This window comes from Ranitomeya variabilis, chromosome 1 (assembly GCF_051348905.1).
Source record: "Ranitomeya variabilis isolate aRanVar5 chromosome 1, aRanVar5.hap1, whole genome shotgun sequence".
Taxonomy (NCBI): domain Eukaryota; kingdom Metazoa; phylum Chordata; class Amphibia; order Anura; family Dendrobatidae; genus Ranitomeya; species Ranitomeya variabilis.
The window spans coordinates 1141986237-1142010462 of record NC_135232.1 but is presented as its reverse complement, the minus strand read 5'-3'; positions in this window follow the sequence as shown (position 1 = coordinate 1142010462).

Here is a 24226-nt window from a genome sequence, read left to right as displayed (position 1 = left end):
ATGATGGTTTGCTCTTCCTGGGGCTCGTTCTAGGTTTTGTTATCCAGGGTTTGTGTATTTGCATTTGATTGTATTTTAATTCATATGTTGTTTAATATGCACCTGTTTTTATTGGAACAGGGTTTGTGGGCGTGCGGCGGGATGGGAGTGGGTTGTTACAACTCACCTGACTTAAGCCGGCGTCACTTCCCCTGTTTCTAGACCTGTAGAAGCGCTTGTAACAGCGCGAAACAGCTGTCGTCATTCACCTGCTCACCTCCCATCCAACTGCACTCCCTCGGACCGAAAAGCTGCATTTATCCATGTTCTAAATAAAGAATTGGACCACAGTCGGGTGAGTGCTGCCGCATTCTTCTGTTTTCATTTTCTGGATTGCTTCTAATCTCCATGCGAGCACCTCCTGAACTTTAGTCAGCCTGTCACCACTTACTGCTGTTGATTCATTGCCCTAACACAGGCTGTGCAGCTCATTTTTTTCTTTCATCTTGAATCATTCATTCTTGCATGTAGTTAGCACGCCTGGGGTCGCAGCAATTAAGTGAAGTTTTCACAGTAGAGAGAGTGTGTGACTACACGGCTGTATTGTCAGTGATTACCATACAATGGATCCTGACATTTCTTCTGTCTGTGCGGGATTACAAGCCGGCCGAGAGGACGTAGCCAATTATTTTCGGGAGTGTGAGCAGGTTGACCAGGTATATATGCTCAGTACCAAATCCCTGGAGTACAAGCTTATCAATTTGTCTGAACGTGAAATCAGACTCTTCTGGACAAATAAATCCCTCCAGTCTTATCTGGATAATGGACGAGTCCCTAGAGGACTCAGAGTTTGGAAGGACATATCGCACTTAAGTAATGACCTATCTTTTAAAACGGAATGGGAAAAAATTATGCTAAGAAGCTCTCAGGAACTGCTTGCTCTGGTACTCAAAACTAACATTTCCAATTATGAAACGTTAAACACAGAAATCATAAAAACGCAGTTAGAATTAAAAAGCAGACTCACAGAAAGTCAGTGGGCTCTGTTTAATAAAAAACTTGACAGCAGACTCATTCCTGTACAAGCAGAGATTAAGGAAAGAAAGAGAGACAAGTTCATTAGGGACAAGAGTGATTATGATTCCAGGCAGATTTTCACTTGGCAGAAGGCGCAGAAAGATAGCCATCAATTCGGCTCAGAGAAAAACAGAACCGGTAATAATAATAAAAAACGTAGATTCAGAAAACGTAATCAACGCCGCCAAGGTGATTATTTAACCACCGACTCTGATTCCAGCTTAAGTGAGGGAGGAGGCATGAACCTCGAACCAGCGGAGGGATCAACATCTGAATCCTCGTTAGCAATGGCACCCCCTTTAGGAGAAGAACTCGCAGGGGGAAGAGGAAGCGGAGGCCAGACCCCCAGCTGGGGACGCAAGAGGAAGAGTGTCTCTTGGAGGCAGGGGCACTAACCTCTACCGCACCTGAAGATTGTGTCATTAATTTAACTGATCGAATTCTAAAACCAGCGCATTTAAACCTATTAGCCAAGGGCCTTAATTACTGCATTCCGGAGGACTTTGATTTTACAGAATTTCGTATCGATTTATTTAAGGCAATAAGGAAAATCCATCTATACAAGGCGTTTTCATCGGACTCTGCTGCGGCAACTCCCCTGGAAGGCGAACGTCCCTGCCATATTGGACCTTTGGGCTTTTTGGCCGGTTCATCAGGAGAAGTACTGGCGGATCACCGTGATGATGCCGCTTTGTTGTTGAGCCTGACTGATGCCCATTTTTCATCTAATGCTACAATACCAGTTGAGTTTACCCCTTTTGTGGGAGGGGTTCCATCTACGTATATACCACCTGTCTCACCAGGGAACATGGTTGACCTGTTTGAAACCCTGGTGTTAAGGGACATGGAAGCCCTTATTTATAAAAAGGCTCCCTTTAATCTAGCTACCTCTGAGAGAATGGCGTTGAAAGAAATGGCGGGGTGGTCTGATGTAATTCTGCGTCCAGCGGATAAAGGTGGAAAAATGGTTTTGTTGTCCAGGGAGGCATATGAGAGGGAAGCGTTACGACAGCTTTCGGATGGTGGTACATATCGGAGATTGTTGAAGGACCCTACTAATAAATTTAAGATTGAGTTACAGTCATTTTTGAGGGTCTCAGTATCGAAAGGGGTGATCACTCAGAAAAAAGCAGAGAAACTTTTTCCACCCTTTCCTACCAAACCTCATTGGTATTATCTCCCCAAAGTTCATAAATCAGCTACCCAGCCCCCTGGAAGACCGATTGTCTCGGGGGTTGGGTCGCTAACCGAACCACTCTCGCAATATTTGGAATGGCTGCTACATCCCCTACTTACCTCTGTCCCTTCCCACACCCGGGACACTAAGTCGTTTTTGCAAAGCATCCAGGGTTTTGCATGGCAACCGGGGTTCTCCTTGGCATCCATTGATGTGGTCAATCTATATACCAGTATCCCACAATCACTTGGGGTTGACTGCATCAGACGTGTTCTGGACACTACTGATAGGGGCCAGCCCTTTGTTGATTTTGTGTGCGATGGGTTGAGTTTCATACTCACCCATAACGCCTTTACCTTTTTGGATACATGGTACCAGCAGACCACCGGGACCGCCATGGGGACCCCGGTCGCATGCACTTTCGCCAATTTATTTTTGGCTGTGTTTGAGGAGAATTATGTATACTCGGCCAATAACGCCTTCCTCAGACACATTAGATTATTCTTGAGATATGTCGACGACGTGTTCCTGGTGTGGGACGGCACGGAGGAGGAGTTTGAGGGTTTTGTTGGCTACCTCAATACCACCAATCAGATGGGCTTGTCATTTACCTCAGTGTTTGGGGGATGTCGGTTAGAGTTCCTTGACGTGCTGGTCACGATCGAGGAGGGAGACATTTGTACATCTGTTTATCGTAAACCTACTGCCACCAATTCTATCTTGCATTTCAACAGCTTCCATCCGTCGCATATTAAACGCTCACTCCCTTACAGTCAGTTATTGCGCACACGAAGGGTGAACAATACTCAGAGGGGGTTCACACGACAAGCCGGAGAACTCTGCCATCGTCTGATTGAGAGGGGGTATCCAAAAACTCTGCTGGATACAACTATGGAAAGGGTGAGTTCTACTATTGATAAGGGCAACAGAGGCAAGCAGAGCTCAACTGAACCCCGTTTTTCCTTTTGCTTCAAATATGGTCCGTTAGACCAGGAGATCCGTGCGTCGCTAAGACGCCATTGGCACGTCCTTGAACGGGACAGAGACCTTACAGGCAAGGCATTGGGAGGTCCCTTGATTTCCAATAGGAGAAGCACACGAGTCAGGGACATCCTGGTTCGTAACAGGTTGGTGGGTACACAGAATAATTGGTTAGAGCGATCGACCTTAAAAGGTAATTACCGCTGTGGTCATTGCCACTTTTGCGCACGACATGTTGTTGGACGCAATATGAATATAGGTCCCATCACACATATGACAAATCAATTTATTTCCTGTAAGACTGACTATGTCGTTTATGTTATCTTCTGTCCTTGTAGAAGATTTTATATAGGCAAAACGATACGCCAGATATACGTGCGGTTTAGGGAACATGTCCGCTCTATTAAGACGGGAAAAGGCGTCCCGAGACTGATTAACCACGTAAGAGAGGTGCATGAGGGTAATGCAGATGTCCTCACATTTGCTGGCATAGAGCGGGTGATATTACCGGTGGGAGGTGGGGATTTGCATAAACTGCTATTGAGAGCAGAAGCCAGGTGGATCATGCGTACTAACGCCCTTGGCCCCGCTGGCTTTAATGACAGAATTGATATGTCTGTATTTTTGTAATCCCCTCCGCTGTCTTTGCCGCAGGAGTCCTAGCCATCTTGTCCATTTCATCTTGCGTCGTTCTTCCTTTTTTTCTCTAGAGAGATCTGCTGTCGTGAGTATCAAAGATTCTAACATGTTCATATAATTTGTTAGTTTCGACGTCATTACTATCTCTTTCTGACTGTATTTAGTGTTTGAGTATAAGATATCAATCCTGTTATAGCAGATTGTACGTTTAGATCAGGAGTTTAATTAATATGATGGTTTGCTCTTCCTGGGGCTCGTTCTAGGTTTTGTTATCCAGGGTTTGTGTATTTGCATTTGATTGTATTTTAATTCATATGTTGTTTAATATGCACCTGTTTTTATTGGAACAGGGTTTGTGGGCGTGCGGCGGGATGGGAGTGGGTTGTTACAACTCACCTGTCTTAAGCCGGCGTCACTTCCCCTGTTTCTAGACCTGTAGAAGCGCTTGTAACAGCGTGAAACAGCTGTCGTCATTCACCTGCTCACCTCCCATCCAACTGCACTCCCTCGGACCGAAAAGCTGCATTTATCCATGTTCTAAATAAAGAATTGGACCACAGTCGGGTGAGTGCTGCCGCATTCTTCTGTTTTCATTTTCTTGTATAGATTACCGCCTTCTGAATAAGATTACAGTCAAGTATCAGTATCCATTGCCATTATTGACTGATTTGTTTGCTCGCATTAAGGGGGCTAGGTGGTTCACTAAGATAGATCTTCGCGGTGCGTATAATCTGGTGCGGATAAAACAGGGTGATGAGTGGAAAACCGCATTTAATACGCCTGAGGGCCATTTTGAGTATTTGGTAATGCCTTTTGGACTCTCCAATGCTCCGTCAGTCTTTCAGTCCTTTATGCACAATATTTTCCGTGAATATCTGGATAAGTTTATGATTGTGTATTTGGATGATATTTTGGTGTTTTCTGATGACTGGGAGTCTCATGTTCTACAGGTCAGGAAGGTGTTTCAGGTTCTGCGGGCCAATTCTCTGTTTGTGAAGGGCTCAAAGTGTCTCTTCGGAGTCCAGAAGATTTCTTTTTTGGGGTACATTTTTTCTCCTTCTACTATTGAGATGGATCCCGTCAAGGTTCAGGCGATTTGTGACTGGACACAACCTACATCTGTTAAGAGCCTTCAGAAGTTCTTGGGGTTTGCTAATTTTTATCGTCGGTTCATTGCTAATTTTTCCAGTATTGTTAAACCTTTGACTGATTTGACTAAAAAGGGTGCTGATGTTGCTGATTGGTCTCCTGCGGCCGTGGAGGCCTTTCAGGAACTTAAGCACCGGTTTTCTTCTGCTCCTGTGTTGTGTCAACCAGATGTTTCACTTCCTTTTCAGGTTGAGGTTGATGCTTCCGAGATTGGAGCGGGGGCGGTTTTGTCACAGAGAAGTTCTAATGGCTCGGTGATGAAGCCATGTGCATTCTTCTCTAGAAAATTCTCGCCCGCCGAGCGCAATTATGATGTGGGTAATCGGGAGCTTTTGGCCATGAAGTGGGCATTTGAGGAGTGGCGTCATTGGCTTGAGGGTGCTAAACATCGTGTGGTGGTCTTGACTGATCACAAGAATCTCATTTACCTTGAGTCTGCCAGGCGTTTGAATCCTAGACAGGCTCGTTGGTCGTTGTTTTTTTCTCGTTTCAATTTCGTGGTTTCATACCTGCCAGGTTCAAAGAATGTGAAGGCAGATGCTCTTTCCAGGAGTTTTGTGCCTGACTCTCCTGGAGACTCTGGGCCTACAGGTATCCTTAGGGATGGGGTAATATTGTCCGCCGTATCCCCAGACTTGCGACGTGCATTGCAGGAGTTTCAGGTGGATAAACCGGATCGTTGTCCACCAGAAAGACTGTTTGTTCCGGATGATTGGACCAGTAGAGTCATCTCCGAGGTCCATTCTTCTGTGTTGGCTGGTCATCCTGGAATATTTGGTACTAGAGACTTGGTGGCCAGGTCTTTTTGGTGGCCTTCCTTGTCTAGGGATGTGCGTACCTTTGTGCAGTCTTGTGAAGTGTGTGCTCGAGCTAAGCCTTGCTGTTCTCGGGCCAGTGGGTTGTTGTTATCCTTGCCCATCCCGAAGAGGCCTTGGACGCACATTTCCATGGATTTTATTTCTGATCTCCCGGTTTCACAGAAAATGTCCGTTATCTGGGTTGTGTGTGACCGCTTTTCTAAGATGGTTCATTTGGTGCCCTTGCCTAAATTGCCTTCCTCCTCTGAGTTGGTCCCTTTATTTTTTCAGAACGTGGTTCGTTTGCATGGGATTCCGGAGAATATCGTTTCTGACAGGGGATCCCAGTTTGTGTCTAGATTTTGGCGGACGTTTTGTGCCAAGATGGGCATTGATTTGTCTTTCTCGTCTGCATTCCATCCTCAGACGAATGGCCAGACGGAGCGAACTAATCAGACCTTGGAAACTTATTTGAGGTGTTTTGTTTCTGCTGATCAAGATGACTGGGTTGCTTTTTTGCCACTGGCCGAATTTGCTCTTAATAATCGGGCTAGTTCTGCCACGTTGGTCTCTCCTTTTTTTTGTAATTCAGGGTTTCATCCTCGTTTTTCCTCTGGTCAGGTGGAGTCTTCGGATTGTCCTGGAGTGGACGTGGTGGTGGACAGGCTGCATCAGATTTGGAACCAGGTGGTGGACAATTTGAAGTTATCTCAGGAGAAGACTCAGCAGTTTGCTAATCGCCGTCGCCGCGTGGGTCCCCGACTTCTTGTTGGGGATTTGGTGTGGTTGTCTTCTCGTTTTGTCCCTATGAAGGTCTCTTCTCCTAAGTTCAAGCCTCGGTTCATCGGTCCTTATAGGATCTCGGAGATTCTTAACCCTGTATCTTTTCGTTTGGATCTCCCAGCATCGTTTGCTATTCATAATGTGTTCCATCGGTCGTTGTTGCGGAGGTATGAGGTGCCCGTTGTTCCTTCGGTTGAGCCTCCTGCTCCGGTGCTGGTGGAGGGAGAATTGGAGTATGTTGTTGAGAAGATCTTGGATTCTCGTGTTTCCAGACGCAAACTCCAGTATTTGGTTAAGTGGAAGGGTTATGGTCAGGAGGATAATTCCTGGGTGGTCGCCTCCGATGTTCATGCGACTGATTTGGTCCGCGCCTTCCATAGAGCTCACCCTGATCGCCCTGGGGGTTCTCGTGAGGGTTCGGTGACCCCTCCTCAAGGGGGGGGTACTGTTGTGGATTCTGTTTGTGGGCTCCCTCTGGTGGTTATTGCTGGTACTGGGTGACTTTGGTGGGTTGCGGCCTTTGGTTTCCACCTGTCCATCAGAGGCTGGGTGTTTCCTATTTTACCTGGCCTTTCTGTCATTCCCTTGCCGGCTATCAATGTATTCAGATGTGCTCTGTTTAGTTCCTGCATACCTGCTCCCAGATCTTTCAGGATAAGCTAAGTGCTGATTTTCAGTTGTTTGGTTTTTTAGTCCAGCTTGCTTATTATGTCTCTATTCTAGCTGGTAGCTCTAGTGGACTGAGGTTCTGCCCATGTGCCATGAGTTGGCACATGGGTTCTTGTAATCTCAGGATGGTTTTTTGATTAGGGTTTTTTTGCTGACCGCTCAGACCCCTTTTGTATCGTTCTGCTTTCTAGTTTACAGCGGGCCTCAATTTGCTAAACCTATATATATCATCTCTATGTGTGTGCCTTCCTCTCATTTCACCATCAATACATGTGGGGGGCAACTATACCTTTTGGGGTTCATTCCTCTGGAGGCAAGTGAGGTCTTTATTTTCTCTGCAGTACTAGTTAGCTCTTAGGCTGGTGCGTGGCGTCTAGAACCAACGTAGGCACGCTCCCTGGCTATCTCTAGTTGCGTTTGTCAGGCGTAGGGCAGCGGTCAGCCCAGGTTCCATCACCCTAGAGCTCGTCCGTTATTTATTTGTATCTTGCTTGTCCTGTGCTATCCCTAGCCATTGGGATTCATGACACATCAGGGGCTCTGCAAATGCAACATGACACCTGCAGACCAATCTATCTAAGTCTGCATTTCAAACGGCGCTCCTTCCCTTCCGAGCTCTGCCGTGCGCACAAACAGTGGTTCCCCCCATATATGGGATATCAGCGTACTCAGGACAAATTGGACAATAACTTTTGTGGTCCAATTTCTCCTGTTACCCTTGGGGAAAAAAATTGCGGGCTAAAACATCATTTTGTGGAAAGAAAAAATTATTTTTTAATTTTCACAGCGCTACATTCTAAACTTTAGTGAAACAACTGGGGGTTAAAAGTGCTCACCACACATCTAGATAAGTTCCTTAGGGGGTCTTCTTTCCAAAATGGTGTCACTTATGGGGGTTTCCACTGTTTAGGCATGTCAGGGGCTCTCCAAACACGACATGGGTTCCGATCTCAATTCCAGCCAATTTTGCATTGAAAAGTCAAATGGCGCTCCTTCCCTTCCGAGCTCTGCCATGTGCCCAAACAGTGGTTTATCCCCATATATGAAGTATCATCGTACTCAGGACAAACTGCAAAACAACTTTTGGGGTCCAATTTATCCTGCTACCCTTGGGAAAATAAAAAATTTGGGGCAAAAAGATCATTTTTTGTGAAAATTAATATTAATTTTTTTTACGGCTCTACATTATAAACTTCTGTGAAGCACTTGGAGGTTCAAAGTGCTCACCACACATCTAGATTAGTTCCTTAGAGGGTCTACTTTCCAAAATGGTGTCACTTGTGGGGGTTTCCACTGTTTAGGCACGTCAGGGGCTCTCCAAACACGACATGGGTCCCGATCTCAATTCCAGCCAATTTTGCATTGAAAAGTCAAATGGCGCTCCTTCCCTTCCGAGCTCTACCATGTGCCCAATCAATGGTTTACCCCAACATGTGGGGTATTGGCGTACTCAGGACAAATTGTACAACAACTTTTTTGGTCGAATTTCTCCTGTTACCCTTGGTAAAACAAAACAAATTGGATCTGAAGTAAAAATTTTGTGAAAAAAAAGTTAAATGTTTAATTTTTTTTAAACATTCCAAAAATTCCTGTGAAGCACCTGAAGGGTTAATAAACTTTTTGAATGTGGTTTTGAGTACCTTGAGGGGTTCAGTTTTTAGAATGGTGTCACTTTTGGGCATTTTCTGTCATATAGATCCCTCAAAGTCAATTCAAGTGTGAGGTGGTCCGTAAAAAAAATGGTTTTGCAAATTTTGTTGCAAAAATGAGAAATCGCTGGTAAACTTTTAACCCTTATAACTCCCTAACAAAAAAAAATTATGTTTCCAAAATTGTGCTGATGTAAAGCAGACATGTGGGAAATGTTGTTTATTAACTATATTATGTGATATAACTCTCTAATTTAAGGGCATAAAAACGAAAAATTTGAAAATTGCTAAATTTTCATAATTTTCGACAAATTTCTGTTTTTTTCACAAATAAATGCAAGTCATATCGAAGAAGTTTTACCACTATCATAAAGGACAATATGTCACGAGAAAACAGTCTCAGAATCACCAGGATCCGTTGAAGCGTTTCAGAGTTATGACCTCATAAAGTGACAGTGGTCAGAATTGTAAAAATTGGCCGTGTCACTTAGGTGAAAACAGGCTTTGGGGTGAAGGGGTTAAGTGCTGTGTTTTTAAAAATTGGTGGTTAGGGCCTACTAACGTTGTCTGCCCCTCCCTGGTGTTTGCCCTCAACTGAATAAAGCTGATCTTCCACCTTCTGGCTTTCGGCATATAGTATCAGATATGAAACTGCATTTGGCCTTCAACTTTGGTTACGGCCTACTAACGGTGTCTGCCCCTGCCTGGTGTTTGTCCTCAACTGAATAAAGCTGAGCTTCAACCTTCTGGCTCTCATTAAGTGCTGTGTTTTTAAAAATTGGTGGTTAGGGCCTACTAACGGTGTCTGCCCCTCCCTGGTGTTTGCCCTCAACTGAATAAAGCTGAGCTTCAACCTTCCTGGCTCTAATTTTTTTTTTAAGTGCTGGTTGGGGCATAATACCTCTGTTTGCTGCTCTCTGGTGTTGACCTCAACTGAATAAAGCTGAGCTTCCACCTTCTGGCTTTCGACCTATAGTATCAGATATTAAACTGCATTTGGCCTTCAACTTTGGTTACGGCCTACTAACGGTGTCTGCCCCTGCCTGGTGTTTGTCCTCAACTGAATAAAGCTGAGCTTCAACCTTCTGGCTCTCATTAAGTGCTGTGTTTTTAAAAATTGGTGGTTAGGGCCTACTAACGGTGTCTGCCCCTCCCTGGTGTTTGCCCTCAACTGAATAAAGCTGAGCTTCCACCTTCTGGCTTTCGGCCTATAGTATCAGATATTAAACTGCATTTGGCCTTCAACTTTGGTTACGGCCTACTAACGGTGTCTGCCCCTGCCTGGTGTTTGTCCTCAACTGAATAAAACTGAGCTTCAACCTTCTGGCTCTCATTAAGTGCTGTGTTTTTAAAAATTGGTGGTTAGGGCCTACTAACGGTGTCTGCCCCTCCCTGGTGTTTGCCCTCAACTGAATAAAGCTGAGCTTCAGTCTTTAGGCTTTTGGCCTAAAGTATAAGATATTAAACTGCATTTGGCCTATTAGTGTGTTTGGGCCCTTAAAACAGTGTCTGCTGCTCCTGGGTTTGCTACTCCACTGAACAAAGCAATGCCGCCTGTTTAGTCCTGTTACCAATTTTGAACTGAATTTAGCCTACTTTATTCTTTGGCCCTATATCGGTTTCCTCCTCATCCTGCCCATTGCCCAGCCACTGCTAGATGAGTCTGCTGGTACATTGACCTAGACCACTACATTCCCCTTGCACTCTACACAGCCAGAATCTGACCCTGCTGAAAGTAAGGTTCCCCTTCCCGCATGTTATACCACCTTACACAGGGACAAAGAGGAAGGTGCAGATGAAAGTGCAGGTTCCTTCATCAGGTGGGGGGGCATACTCGTTGGCGACGTCACTGGCACAGGGCCCCTCAGAGTACGCAAAAGTGTCGCTGCTGGTGGGAGGCACCCCCGCCGTGTAAACACACCGCTGTACTTTGAGGGGACCTGTGCCAGTGCCAATGCGAACAAGTGTGCCCCCCTGCTTGCTCAGGATCACAGCACTTGCAACGTTGAAATACTTACCTCTCCCTGCTCCACCTGTTATGGTTCTCAATGGCAAGAGAACATAGCCCAGCAAACATAAGAACTAGCTCTTGGAAGGATGGAAACTAAACTGACCATGAACTAAACCTGCCGCACAACTAACAGTAGCCGGGTAGCGTAGCCTGCGTTTTATCCCTAGACGCCCAGCGCCGGCCGGAGGACTAACTAATCCTGGCAGAGGAAAATATAGTCCTGGCTCACCTCTAGAGAAATTTCCCCGAAAGCCAGACAGAGGCCCCCACAAATATTAGCGGTGATTTTAGATGAAATGACAAACGTAGTATGAAAATAGGTTTAGCAAAATTGAGGTCCGCTTACTAGATAGCAGGAAGACAGAAAGGGCACTTTCATGGTCAGCTGAAAACCCTATCAAAACACCATCCTGAAATTACTTTAAGACTCTAGTATTAACTCATAACTAGGGTTGAGCGACTTTCATTTTTTTAAGATCGAGTAGGGTTTTGGGAAACCCGATTTTGTCCAGAGTCGAGTCGAGTGCAGTCGGCCGATTATCGCTAAAAGTCGGGGATCGACCGAAACACGAAACCCAATGCAAGTCAATGGGGAAGCATAGTCGGCAGTGAGTGGAGGCCAGGAAAACACCTACAGTGCCCATTTTAATGCCAAAAACATCCATTCTTGTTTCTGAAGCTTGCCAATCTTAATTAACTGTATAATAATAGTTGGGCATAGGGAATTGGGGGAAAGTTGTGGGGGGAGTAGGGCTGGCTCAAGTTTTTCGTGGGCCCAGGAAATGCGGACTACGTCACGGCGGTGTTGCAGGGAAAGGTAAGTATTTAAAAGTTGCAAGTGCTGTGATCCTGAGCAAGCAGGGGGGGGCCCACTCGTTCGCATTGCCACTGGCACAGGGCCCCTCAAAGTACGGCGGTGTGTTTGCATGGCGGGGGCGCCTCCCACCAGCAGCGACACTTTTGCGTACTCTGAGGGGCCCTGTGCCAGTGACGTCGCCAACGAGTATGCCCCCCCACCTGATGAAGGAACCTGCACTTTCATCTGCACCTTCCTCTTTGTCCCTGTGTAAGGTGGTATAACATGCGGGAAGGGGAACCTTACTTTCAGCAGGGACAGATTCTGGCTGTGTAGAGTACAAGGGGAATGTAGTGGTCTAGGTCAATGTACCAGCAGACTCATTTAGCAGTGGCTGGGCAATGGGCAGGATGAGGAGGAAACAGATATAGGGCCAAAGAATAAAGTAGGCTACATGCAGTTCAAAATTGGTAACAGGACTAAACAGGCGGCATTGCTTTGTTCAGTGGAGTAGCAAACCCAAGAGCAGCAGACACTGTTTCAAGGGCCTAACCACACTAGTAGGCCAAATGCAGTTTAATATCTGATAGTATAGGGCGAAAGCCAGAATGTGGAAGCTCAGCTTTGTTCAGTTGAGGACAACACCAGGGAGGGGCAGACACCTTTAGTAGGCCGGAAAAGCCTATTGCATTTTTTAAAATGGTAATTTGGAGCAGAAGGTTGAAGCTCAGCTTTATTTAGTTGAGGGCAACACCAGGGAGGGGCAGAAGCCGTTAGTAGGCCCTAACCACCATTTTTTTTTTTTAAAACCACTTAATGAGAGCCGGGAGGTTGAAGCTCAGCTTTATTTAGTTGAGGACAACACCAGGCAGGGGCACACAGACAGACACCTTTAGTAGGCCGGAAAAGCCTATTGCATTTTTCAAAATGGTAATTTGGAGCAGAAGGTTGAAGCTCAGCTTTATTTAGTTGAGGGCAACACCAGGGAGGGGCAGAAGCCGTTAGTAGGCCCTAACCACCATTTTTTTTTTTAAAACCACTTAATGAGAGCCGGAAGTTTGAAGCTCAGCTTTATTTAGTTGAGGACAACACCAGGGAGGGGCAGAAGCCGTTAGTAGGCCCTAACCACCATTTTTTTTTTTTAAAACCACTTAATGAGAGCCGGAAGGTTGAAGCTCAGCTTTATTTAGTTGAGGACAACACCAGGGAGGGGCAGAAGCCGTTAGTAGGCCCTAACCACCATTTTTTTTTTTTAAACCACTTAATGAGAGCCGGAAGGTTGAAGCTCAGCTTTATTTAGTTGAGGACAACACCAGGGAGGGGCAGAAGCCGTTAGTAGGCCCTAACCACCATTTTTTTTTTTAAAACCACTTAATGAGAGCCGGAAGGTTGAAGCTCAGCTTTATTTAGTTGAGGGCAACACCAGGGAGGGGCAGAAGCCGTTAGTAGGCCCTAACCACCATTTTTTTTTTTAAAACCACTTAATGAGAGCCGGAAGGTTGAAGCTCAGCTTTATTTAGTTGAGGGCAACACCAGGGAGGGGCAGAAGCCGTTAGTAGGCCCTAACCACCATTTTTTTTTTTTAAAACCACTTAATGAGAGCCGGAAGGTTGAAGCTCAGCTTTATTTAGTTGAGGACAACACCAGGCAGGGGCACACAGACAGACACCTTTAGTAGGCCGGAAAAGCCTATTGCATTTTTCAAAATGGTAATTTGGAGCAGAAGGTTGAAGCTCAGCTTTATTTAGTTGAGGGCAACACCAGGCAGGGGCACACAGACAGACACCTTTAGTAGGCCGGAAAAGCCTATTGCATTTTTCAAAATGGTAATTTGGAGCAGAAGGTTGAAGCTCAGCTTTATTTAGTTGAGGGCAACACCAGGCAGGGGCACACAGACAGACACCTTTAGTAGGCCGGAAAAGCCTATTGCATTTTTCAAAATGGTAATTTGGAGCAGAAGGTTGAAGCTCAGCTTTATTTAGTTGAGGGCAACACCAGGGAGGGGCAGAAGCCGTTAGTAGGCCCTAACCAAAGTTGAAGGCCAAATGCAGTTTAATTTCTGATACTATAGGCCGAAAGCCAGAAGGTGGAAGCTCCGATTTAGACAGTGGAGGACAATTTGAATTAGGGACTGCAGACAGACTTAGTAGGCTGTCCCCTGTGGACCATGCATCCACCACATTAACCCATTGCGCCGTAATGGACACGTAATCTTCCGTGGCCATGCCTACAGGTCCATGCGTCTGTTGTCAGGTGCACCTTTGTACTCACAGATTGCCAGAGTGCATGGACAATGCGGTCTTCTACATGCTGGTGGAGGGTTGGGATGGCTTTTCTCGCAAAAGAAGTGTCGACTGGTTAGCTTGTAGCGTGGTACAGCGTAGTCCATCATGGCCTTATTAATAGTAAATAAAATATATAACTAGGCTCTATGAACTTTTAAATAGGTTCCAGGGGTACACGGGCAGCATTGGTGTGGTCAGTGGAGGAGTATTGCAAGTAGGGGCTGCAGACAGGCTATCAAAGGCCTAAAATAACAAACAGTAGGCAGTCATGGCAGTTTTACATCGGTTACATGGATACACAGGCAGGCACTCCAGGCAGCATTGTGGTCAGTGGAGGAGTATTGCAAGTAGGGGCCGCAGACAGGCTATCAAAGGCCTAAAATAACAAACAATAGGCTCATGGCAGTTTTACAGCGGTTACATGGATACACGGGCAGGCAGCTTGGTGGTCAGTGGAGGAGTATTTAAAGTAGGGACCGCAGACAGGCTTCAAAGGCCTAACATAAGAAAATGGGCTGGCTGTAGGCACTTTATAATTGGTTCCAGGGGTACACGGGCAGCAGTGGTCTGGTCAGTGGAGGAGTATTGCAAGTAGGGGCTGCAGACAGGCTATCAAAGGCCTAAAATAACAAACAGTAGGCAGTCATGGCAGTTTTACATCGGTTACATGGATACACAGGCAGGCACTCCAGGCAGCATTGTGGTCAGTGGAGGAGTATTGCAAGTAGGGGCCGCAGACAGGCTATCAAAGGCCTAAAATAACAAACAATAGGCTCATGGCAGTTTTACAGCGGTTACATGGATACACGGGCAGGCAGCTTGGTGGTCAGTGGAGGAGTATTTAAAGTAGGGACCGCAGACAGGCTTCAAAGGCCTAACATAAGAAAATGGGCTGGCTGTAGGCACTTTATAATTGGTTCCAGGGGTACACGGGCAGCAGTGGTCTGGTCAGTGGAGGAGTATTTAAAGTAGGGACCGCAGACAGGCTATCAAAGGTCTAAAATAACAAACAATAGGCTTATGGCAGTTTTACAGCGGTTACATGGATACACGGGCAGGCAGCTTGGTGGTGAGTGGAGGAGTATTTAAAGTAGGGACCGCAGACAGGCTATCAAAGGCCTAACATGACAAACAATAGGCTCATGGCAGTTTTACAGCGGTTGCATGGATACACGGGCAGGCAGCTTGGTGGTGGTGAGTGGAGGAGTATTTAAAGTAGGGACCGCAGACAGGCTATCAAAGGCCTAAAATAACAAACAATAGGCTTATGGCAGTTTTACAGCGGTTACATGGATACACGGGCAGGCAGCTTGGTGGTCAGTGGAGGAGTATTTAAAGTAGGGACCGCAGACAGGCTATCAAAGGCCTAAAATAACAAACAATAGGCTCATGGCAGCTTTACAGCGGTTACATGGATACACAGGCAGCTTGGTGGTGAGTGGAGGAGTAGTGCAAGGAGTGTCTGTCCCAGTACTCCCAAAATATAAATAGATGTTAATGTCTCGCAAAACAACCAAAACAAAAAAAAAGGTGGCATACTTAGGTACAGGGGTGGGCTCATCTACTGAGTTTCTGACATAGTAATTTGGCAGTAACTATTTAATGGTGCCAATATAGGACACAGACACAGACTACTTTAAGTTGCATCATAGATGTCTACAAATTTGTATTGTCAGTGCCAGACATTGAATGATGTCAGCGAATAGACTAAAGATTGGTGGAGCTGTGCGACATAATTTTGGACGTGGTAGAGCACATTTTGAGCTGGGGTAGGGGGGAACTCTCTTGAGGCCGGCGGGACCGCCCCAGGGCCCCTCATGTTACAACGGTGTGTCTGACGTTGGGTGCGCACCACCACCGCCAGAGACACTACATTGTACTATGAGGGACCCAGTAGCAATGCCGTCAACCAAAAGCGAGCACACCCACCTCTTCAGACAAACAGCAGTCTCACGGGTGCTTGCGCCAAGTCGTGATACCACGGCCCCGTGTGGGGAGTTTTGCCATTTAGGGAGGTGTAAACATGTCGTATGCTGTACAATCAGCTGCAGCAAATTAGACATTAGAAAAGTAATTCACAGGCAAGAGCTTTTCATAGGAAAGCTAGGTGTCGGCCGGGCAAGGTGGGGCAAAAGATTTCGAAATCCAGTTGTGGTTCATTTTAATGAATGTTAGATCGTCAACATTTTGGGTAGCCAGACGAGTCCTTTTTTCGGTTAATATTGAACCTGCAGCACTGAATACTCTTTCTGATAGGACACTTGCTGCCGGGCAAGCAAGCTCCTGCAATGCATATTCTGCCAATTCTGGCCAGGTGTCTAATTTGGAGGCCCAGTAATCAAATGGGAATGACGGTTGAGGGAGAACATCGATAAGGGATGAAAAATAGTTAGTAACCATACTGGACAAATGTTGTCTCCTGTCACTTTCAATTGATGCAGCAGTACCTGTCCTGTCTGCGGTCATAGCAAAATCACTCCACAACCTGGTCAGAAAACCCCTCTGTCCAACGCCACTTCTGATGTGTGCACCCCTAACACTCCTAGTCTGCTGCCCCCTGGAGCTCGTGTGAGAACGATCACGTGCGCTGTGTGCTGGGAATGCCTGAAGCAAACGGTCAACAAGAGTTGATTGTTTGGTTGCTAATATTAGTTCCAAGTTCTCATGTGGCATAATATTTTGCAATTTGCCTTTATAGCGTGGATCAAGGAGGCAGGCCAACCAGTAATCGTCATCGTTCATCATTTTCGTAATGCGTGTGTCCCTTTTTAGGATACGTAAGGCATAATCCGCCATGTGGGCCAAAGTTCCAGTTGTCAAATCTCCGGTTGTGATTGGTTGAGGGGCAGTTGCAGGCAAATCTACGTCACTTGTGTCCCTCAAAAAACCAGAACCCGGCCGTGACACGCAACCAATTTCCTGTGCCCCCGGGAAAGGTTCGGCATTAAAAATATACTCATCCCCATCATCCTCCTCGTCCTCCACCTCCTCTTCGCCCGCTACCTCGTCCTGTACACTGCCCTGACCAGACAATGGCTGACTGTCATCAAGGCTTTCCTCTTCCTCTGGTGCAGACGCCTGCTCCTTTATGTGCGTCAAACTTTGCATCAGCAGACGCATTAGGGGGATGCTCATGCTTATTACGGCGTTGTCTGCACTAACCAGCCGTGTGCATTCCTCAAAACACTGAAGGACTTGACACATGTCTTGTATCTTAGACCACTGCACACCTGACAACTCCATGTCTGCCATCCTACTGCCTGCCCGTGTATCCTCCCACAAATAAATAACAGCACGCCTCTGTTCGCACAGTCTCTGAAGCATGTGCAGTGTTGAGTTCCACCTTGTTGCAACGTCTATGATTAGGCGATGCTGGGGAAGGTTCAAAGACCGCTGATAGGTCTGCATACGGCTGGCGTGTACAGGCGAACGTCGGATATGTGAGCAAAGTGCACGCACTTTGAGGAGCAGGTCGGAGAACCCAGGATAAGTTTTCAATAAGCACTGCACCACCAGGTTTAAGGTGTGAGCCAGGCAAGGAATGTGTTTCAGTTGGGAAAGGGAGATGGCAGCCATGAAATTCCTTCCGTTATCACTCACTACCTTGCCTGCCTCAAGATCTACTGTGCCCAGCCACGACTGCGTTTCTTGTTGCAAGAACTCGGACAGAACTTCCGCGGTGTGTCTGTTGTCGCCCAAGCACTTCATAGCCAATACAGCCTGCTGACGCTTGGCAGTAGCTGGCCCATAATGGGACAACTGGTGTGCAACAGTGTCATCTGCCGATGGAGTGGTTGGCAGACTGCGTTCTGTGGAAGAGCTGTAGCTTCTGCAGGAGGACGAGGAGGAGGAGGAGGAGGGGGTGCGAACGCCTACAGCCAACTGTTTCCTAGACCGTGGGCTAGGCACAACTGTCCCTAAATTGATGTCGCCTGTGGACCCTGCATCCACCACATTCACCCAGTGTGCCGTGATGGACACATAACGTCCCTGGCCATGCCTACTGGTCCATGCATCTGTAGTCAGGTGCACCTTTGTACTCACAGATTGCCTGAGTGCATGGACGATGCGCTGTTTAACATGCTGGTGCAGGGCTGGGATGGCTTTTCTGGAAAAAAAGTGTCGACTGGGTAGCTCGTATCGTGGTTCAGCGTACTCCATCAGGGCTTTGAAAGCTTCGCTTTCAACTAACCGGTAGGGCATCATCTCTAACGAGATTAGTCTAGCTATGTGGGCGTTAAAACCCTGTGTACGCGGATGCGAGGATAAGTACTTCCTTTTTCTAACCAGAGTCTCATGTAGGGTGAGCTGGACTGGAGAGCTGGAGATCGTGGAACTTTCGGGTGTGCCGGTGTACATGGCAGACTGAGAGACGGTTGGAGACGGTATTGTTTCCGCCGGTGCCCTAGATGCAATATTTCCTCCTACAAAACTGGTGATTCCCTGACCCTGACTGCTTTTGGCTGGCAAAGAAACCTGCACAGATACTGCCGGTGGTGCGGAAAATGGTGGCCTTACAGTGACGGAAGGGATGTTGCGTTGCTGACTAGCTTCATTGGCCGAGGGTGCTACAACCTTGAGGGACGTTTGGTAGTTAGTCCAGGCTTGAAAATGCATGGTGGTTAAGTGTCTATGCATGCAACTAGTATTTAGACTTTTCAGATTCTGACCTCTGCTTAAGCTAGTTGAACATTTTTGACAGATGACTTTGCGCTGATCAGTTGGATGTTGTTTAAAAAAATGCCAGACTGCACTCTTCCTAGACTCGGATCCCTTTTCAGGGATTGCAGACTGAGCTTTAACCGGATGGCAACGCTGTGCTCCAACAGGTTTTGGCTTTGACACGCGTTTTGGGCCAGATACGGGCCCGGCAGATGGAACCTGTTGCGATGTTGATGCCTGCTGCGGCCCCTCCTCCACCTCCGCTTCTGAACTACTGCCGCCTGCACCCTGTTCCCCCAATGGCTGCCAATCGGGGTCAATAACTGGGTCATCTATTACCTCCTCTTCGAGCTCGTGTGCAACTTCGTCTGTCACTGTGTCGGTCGGTGGTATAGCGTTCGTGGCGGGGCAACATAGTCTCATCAGGGTCTGATTGTGGATCTGTACCCTGAGAGGGCAATGTGGTGGTCTGAGTCAAAGGAGCAGCATAGTACTCTGGCTGTGGCTGTGCATCAGTGCACTCCATGTCAGAATATACTTGTAATGGGCATGGCCTGTTAAATGTTTCACTTTCTAAGCCAGGGACGGTATGTGTAAAGAGCTCCATGGAGTGACCCGTTGTGTCGCCTGCTGCATCCTTCTCTCTTGTTGTAGTTTTTGCTGAGGAGGACAAGGAAGCGACTTGTCCCTGACCGTGAACATCCACAAGCGACACGCTGCTTTTACATTTACCAGTTTCGGAAGAGGAGGCAAAAGAGCTAGAGGCTGAGTCTGCAATGTAAGCCAAAACTTGCTGTTGCTGCTCCGCCTTTAAAAGCGGTTTTCCTACTCCCAGAAAAGAGAGCGTTCGAGGCCTTGTGTAGCCTGACGACGAAACTGGCTCCACAGCTCCAGACTTAGGTGGAATATTTTTATCCCCACGACCACCTGATGCTCCACTACCACTACCATCATTACCAGCTGACAATGAACGCCCACGACGACCTCTTGCACCAGACTTCCTCATTGTTTTAAAATCTTAACCAAAGTAACTTTATTTGTTGCTGTCAAACAACTTACACGGTGAGCTATAACTTCAGTATGATTTCAATATCCCTTAACAGGTTGGTGAGACCACAAGGAAAATCAGGCACAATGTTACACACTCTGTTTTCTGTGGCACAAAATCACAGAGATGACACACACGCAGGACTGTCACTCAAGCACTAATGTCAATATTAATCTCCCACCTAATTTATGTTTTTTTTTTTTTCAGGGAGACTTTAGAAACCAAATAATATTAAAAAAAAAAAAAAAAAAAAAAAAAAAGGCTTTCTATGGCCCACAATTAGAGAGAGAGAGGTGGCACACCCAGGAGTCAAGACTGGCACACAAGCTGAAAGGGCAATATTACTCTCCCACTGTTTTTTGTATGTTTTTTTTTTTTTTTTCAGGGAGACTTTAGAAACCAAATAATATTAAAAAAACCAAAAAAAAAATAGCCTTTCTATGGCCCACTGAATGAGAGAGAGAGGTGGCACACCCAGGAGTCAAGACTGGCACACAAGCTGAAAGGGCAATATTACTCTCCCACTGTTTTTTTATGTATTTTTTGTTTTTTAAGGGAGACTTTAGAAACCCAATAATATTTAAAAAAATAAATAAATAGGCTTTCTATGGCCCACTGAATGAGAGGGAGAGAGGTGGCACACCCAGGAGTCAAGACTGGCACACAAGCTGAAAGGGCAATATTACTCTCCCACTGTTTTTTTATGTATTTTTTGTTTTTTAAGGGAGACTTTAGAAACCCAATAATATTTAAAAAAATAAATAAATAGGCTTTCTATGGCCCACTGAATGAAAGGGAGAGAGGTGGCACACCCAGGAGTCAAGACTGGCACACAAGCTGAAAGGGCAATATTACTCTCCCACTGTTTTTTGTATGTTTTTTTTTTTTTTTCAGGGAGACTTTAGAAACCAAATAATATTAAAAAAACAAAAAAAAAAATAGCCTTTCTATGGCCCACTGAATGAGAGAGAGAGGTGGCACACCCAGGAGTCAAGACTGGCACACAAGCTGAAAGGGCAATATTACTCTCCCACTGTTTTTTTATGTATTTTTTGTTTTTTAAGGGAGACTTTAGAAACCCAATAATATTAAAAAAAAAAAAAAATAGGCTTTCTATGGCCCACTGAATGAGAGGGAGAGAGGTGGCACACCCAGGAGTCAAGACTGGCACACAAGCTGAAAGGGCAATATTACTCTCCCACTGTTTTTTTAGGTTTTTTTTTTTTTTTTCAGGAAGACTTTAGAAACCAAATAATATTAAAAAAAAAAAATAGGCTTGCTATAGCCCACTGAATGAGAGATAGCACACACAGCAGTGGCACACAAGCCCTGACTGAGGCCAATATTTTTCTCCCACTGATTGATGTAGTGTTTTTGTGTTGAGGTAGAATTTAGAACACAAATCACGGAAAAAATAAATAGGCTTTCTATGGCCCACTGAATGAAAGGGAGAGAGGTGGCACACCCAGGAGTCAAGACTGGCACACAAGCTGAAAGGGCAATATTACTCTCCCACTGTTTTTTTTATGTATTTTTTGTTTTTTAAGGGAGACTTTAGAAACCCAATAATATTAAAAAAAAAAAATAAATAGGCTTTCTATGGCCCACTGAATGAAAGGGAGAGAGGTGGCACACCCAGGAGTCAAGACTGGCACACAAGCTGAAAGGGCAATATTACTCTCCCACTGTTTTTTTATGTATTTTTTGTTTTTTAAGGGAGACTTTAGAAACCCAATAATATTTTAAAAAAAAAATAAATAGGCTTTCTATGGCCCACTGAATGAGAGGTAGAGAGGTGGCACACCCAGGAGTCAAGACTGGCACACAAGCTGAAAGGGCAATATTACTCTCCCACTGTTTTTTTAGGTTTTTTTTCTTTTTTTCAGGGAGACTTTAGAAACCAAATAATATTAAAAAAAAAAAAAAAAAATAGGCTTGCTATAGCCCACTGAATGAGAGATAGCACACACAGCAGTGGCACACAAGCCCTGACTGAGGCCAATATTTTTCTCCCACTGATTGATGTAGTGTTTTTGTGTTGAGGTAGAATTTAGAACACAAATCACGGAAAAAATAAATAGGCTTTCTATGGCCCACTGAATGAAAGGGAGAGAGGTGGCACACCCAGGAGTCAAGACTGGCACACAAGCTGAAAGGGCAATATTACTCTCCCACTGTTTTTTTATGTATTTTTTGTTTTTTAAGGGAGACTTTAGAAACCCAATAATATTTAAAAAAAAAAAATAAATAGGCTTGCTATAGCCCACTGAATGAGAGATAGCACACACAGCAGTGGCACACAAGCCCTGACTGAGGCCAATATTTTTCTCCCACTGATTGATGTAGTGTTTTTGTGTTGAGGTAGATTTTAGAACACAAATCACGGAAAAAATAAATAGGCTTTCTATGGCCCACTCAGTGAGAGATGGCACACACAGGGATGGCACTGTAGCAGAAATGCCAATCTTAATCTCCCACAAAAAAAAAAAAAAAAAAAAAAAAAACTGTCCTACAATTACTATCTCCCTGCAGTAATGTAAGCCAGGTATGGCAGGCAGCAATAGGAGTGGACTGATGCACAAATTAAATAAAAAGTGTAGACAAACAAAAAAGATAGCTGTGCAGAAAGGAAGGAACAAGAGGATATGTGCTTTGAAAAAAGCAGTTGGTTTCCACAGTGGCGTACACACAGCAATACAGCTATCACGGAGCCTTCTAGGGCAGCCCAATGAGCTACAGCGCTGAGGGGAAAAAAAAAAAAAATAGCTTCCACAGTCCCTGCACACCGAAGGTGGTGTTGGACAGTGGAAATCGCTGCAGCACAAGCGGTTTGGTGGTTAGTGGACCCTGCCTAACGCTCTCCCTGCTTCTGACGAAGCGGCAGCAACCTGTCCCTAAGCTCAGATCAGCAGCAGTAAGATGGCGGTCGGCGGGAACGCCCCTTTATAGCCCCTGTGACGCCGCAGACAGCAAGCCAATCACTGCAATGCCCTTCTCTAAGATGGTGGGGACCAGGATCTATGTCATCACGCTGCCCACACTCTGCGTTCACCTTCATTGGCTGAGAAATGGCGCTTTTCGCGTCATTGAAACGCGACTTTGGCGCGAAAGTCGCGTACCGCATGGCCGACAAGCACAGGGGTCGGATCGGGTTTCATGAGACGCCGACTTAGCCAAAAGTCGGCGACTTTTGAAAATGATCGACCCGTTTCGCTCAACCCTACTCATAACATCAGAGTGGCAATTTCAGATCACAAGAGCTTTCCAGACACAGAAACGAAACTACAGCTGTGAACTGGAACAAAATGCAAAAACAAACAAGGACTAAAGTTCAACTTAGCTGGGAGATGTCTAGCAGCAGGAACATGCACAGAAAGGCTTCTGATTACAATGTTGACCGGCATGGAAGTGACAGAGGAGCAAGGCTAAATAGCGACTCCCACATCCTGATGGAAACAGGTGAACAGAGAGGATGATGCACACCAGTTCAATTCCACCAGTGGCCACCGGGGGAGCCCAAAATCCAATTTCACAACAGTACCCCCCCCTCAAGGAGGGGGCACCGAACCCTCACCAGAACCACCAGGGCGATCAGGATGAGCCCTATGAAAGGCACGGACCAAATCGGAGGCATGAACATCAGAGGCAGTCACCCAAGAATTATCCTCCTGACCGTATCCCTTCCATTTGACCAGATACTGGAGTTTCCGTCTGGAAACACGGGAGTCCAAGATTTTTTCCAAACCGTACTCCAACTCGCCCTCAACCAACACCGGAGCAGGAGGCTCAACGGAAGGCACAACCGGTACCTCATACCTGCACAATAATGACCGATGAAAAACATTATGAATAGAAAAAGATGCAGGGAGGTCCAAACGGAAGGACACAGGGTTAAGAATCTCCAATATCTTGTACGGGCCGATGAACCGAGGCTTAAACTTGGGAGAAGAAACCCTCATAGGGACAAAACGAGAAGACAACCACACCAAGTCCCCAACACAAAGCCGAGGACCAACCCGACGCCGGCGGTTGGCAAAAACCTGAGTCTTCTCCTGGGACAACTTCAAATTGTCCACTACCTGCCCCCAAATCTGATGCAACCTCTCCACCACAGCATCCACTCCAGGACAATACGAAGATTCCACCTGACCAGAAGAAAATCGAGGATGAAACCCCGAATTACAGAAAAAGGGAGACACCAAGGTGGCAGAGCTGGCCCGATTATTGAGGGCAAACTCCGCTAAAGGCAAAAAAGCAACCCAATCATCCTGATCTGCAGACACAAAACACCTCAAATATGTCTCCAAGGTCTGATTCGTCCGCTCGGTCTGGCCATTAGTCTGAGGATGGAAAGCAGACGAGAAAGACAAATCTATGCCCATCCTAGCACAGAATGCTCGCCAAAATCTAGACACGAATTGGGTACCTCTGTCAGAAACGATATTCTCCGGAATACCATGCAAACGGACCACATTTTGAAAAAACAGAGGAACCAACTCGGAAGAAGAAGGCAACTTAGGCAGG